Here is a 2,624-nt window from a genome sequence, read left to right as displayed (position 1 = left end):
CCCCCCAGAGCCCAGTCCTTCCCACTGCAGCAGGGACAGGCCCATCCCCTAGCCCAGTCCTTCCCACTGCAGCAGGAAGGCCGCCCCCCCACAGCCCAGTCCTTCCCACTGCAGCAGGGACAGGCCCATCCCCTAGCCCAGTCCTTCCCACTGCAGCAGGGACAGGCCAGCCCCCCACCTCCTCACCACCCTCCACTCTCCCTACTCCGAGCCCACATGCATCAGGGCAGGTGGGAGGATGCGACGAGGAAGAAGCCTGATCCATCAGGATGTGACAGAATGGTAGCCCCCACCCTGAGCTTGGCCATCTCCTTACCCTCGGGGCAGCCGTGCAGCCCGGTTCAAGAACTAGCTGTTCCTGACCACAAGCATCACGTGACTGAAACTGAGAATTCATAAGCAGAGCTTGCTTCCTGTCCCTCGGCACAAAACCTGCAAAGACTAGGTCATAAAACAGAATTAAATGGATGGAAATAATAAAAAGCACATGTAGGGTAATGGTAACCTCGGAGACAGGGTGGGGAGGCGTTCAGAGCTCCGGCTGAGCTGGCCATGAAGACGCCCGCTGAGTGGGCATTCACTGTGTCATTCGTCCACCATTTTTCAGACAGCGCATTGTGTGATAAATTTTGTCTTTTTTAGGTTTTTGCCATAGAGTGCACACGCTCACTGGAGAAAGACAAAGACATAGAGAGAGAGAGAAAGAAAGAACACCGCCCCCATCCCCCAGGAGGATGGCCACACTGCAATCCCTTCTCCTTCATTCTTCTCTCAAAATTTTGGGCATGCACACCCACGGGTCAAGCGTGAGTCTCAAGTTTCCAGGTCCAGGACTCGAACTGTGGTCAATCACCACAGCATCTGCTGGCTCCTAATAAATATATATATATATTTTATCATTATAAGGCATATTATGATAGGTTGAAAATTCACTACAAACATCACATTTTCACTTAGCTTCCTCTTTAAAAATGCAACGTAAATATATTTTAAGACAGAAAATGCTTAGACAAGAAAAACCATGTTTCTTTGACACGAGACAGTGTGCACATATCATTCTGGATCACTGCCCAGTGCTGTTCGGAGGCTCCTTCCTGGACGTCAGCTAAGCTTGCTCACTATCAGCGTTGATGTGCTGCTCACAGCAATCCCTGTGATGGGCCAAGAGGGGACACCTCCATTCAGGGAGGTGTGCCAGGCAGAGGAGACACTACCCAGCTGTCCACAGCCTGCCCTTTCCACCTTCCAGGAGAGCCATGACACCTGTCCACAGGTGCCCACCTTTCTGCTGGCTGCCCTCCCTTTTAAACACCGCCCCCACCTGCCCCCTCTGTAGGGCCTCGTACTCTGAACCAGAGTCTGACAAGACCCTCCAGGGACTGGTGCCTACTAGTTAAAACATACCCAGCCAAGAGCAGCAATTTAGCCTGGTGCCCCTCGGGGGTGTGATTCTGCCCAGATTACAGAGTCTTTATTCCAGAAGGTGATATGTGGGAGTCACAATTTACCAGGGGAAACCATGAGCTCTGGTAAAACCAGAAAGGGAAAGGGACCAGGACAGAGGAACATTTTACATCAGGGAGCCCAGGCTGGGTCCGCAGTGTCACCTGCTACACCACCTGCTCTGCTACTGCTGGCACTTCAACGCTGCTTCTAGTCACTTAAACTTTCCGACTTGTTAAAGTGCACAACGTTGAGCTATTAAGCTGATAAAGAACAACCAGGGCCAGCGGGTGGCGAAATGGTTAAGGTGTTGGATTCCCACATGGTGATTACAGCTCCAATCCGGACCTGGCAGCTGGAAAACCATGTCAGGTGCATGTGCCTGGGCCCAGTATCCCAGGAAGAGAACGGAGGAGAAGGGACTGCCATGGTCATACCCCCCGGGGGTGGATTCTCACTGTCTCTACAGTGAGCGCGTGCACCCTATGGTAAAAACCTTAAAAAAGATACCAAACCACCCAACTCCAATACGGCAAACTTGTACTAGAGGGTAAAGGAAAGGAGAAAGCTGCTGCTAAGGAGACCTTTCACGAGCAGAGGGAGAGCCCAGCCCAGAGGCCGTGGGATAGGTGGGGAGCACCCTGAAACCAAGCGTCACACAAGCCATAGCCACTTCCTCGTCTTCCTGGGACTCTGCGAAGCACAACTGACCAGAAGGGTGAGTCAAATTCTCTCCCCACCACAAGCCTGCCTCCTCACACTGGATCACCTGGAAATACTAGGTCATCGGGAAAGTCGTGATTTTTTATATATATATATTTTTCTATGCAAAAATGCAGCATGAAAAGTGAGAAATTTCCCAGTAACCTAATATAATACAGCCTTCCCTCTCCATAAATCTGTTACTAAGGCTCAATGCAGTAATGTCATTTTCTACGGAGAGGCGTATCTTTACACATAAAACCATTCAGACAGATAAAACAGGCCAGCCTAAAGCTAAATAGGGCTCTGAGCAGAAACCAGCACCCTTGTGAGGCCACACGGTTATCCAGGGGCCACTGGTGACCAGAATAAACGACTGTGAAGGAATGAGGGTCCGGCTGCCACGCGGGTACGTTTCCTACGTGCCGAGCAACCGAGCGGGCGCTGGAACAGGAAATGCTTCGAGGCTTTGGGGAGAG

At 51.4% G+C, this 2,624-nt stretch overlaps 1 protein-coding gene across 1 annotated transcript in view; it reads right to left on the bottom strand.

Annotated features, from left to right (window-relative positions):
- The window catches only part of INPP4A (inositol polyphosphate-4-phosphatase type I A), a gene marked incomplete in the record, with an annotated part of 166,232 nt that overhangs the window by 119,298 nt on the left and 44,310 nt on the right, over positions 1–2,624 (bottom strand).

This window comes from Tupaia chinensis, unplaced genomic scaffold (genome assembly GCF_000334495.1).
Source record: "Tupaia chinensis unplaced genomic scaffold, TupChi_1.0 Scaffold144276_1, whole genome shotgun sequence".
In the NCBI taxonomy this organism is placed as follows: Eukaryota; Metazoa; Chordata; class Mammalia; order Scandentia; family Tupaiidae; genus Tupaia; species Tupaia belangeri.
The sequence above is the reverse complement of the archived record's forward strand: the minus strand, read 5'-3'. Positions and strand labels throughout refer to the sequence as shown.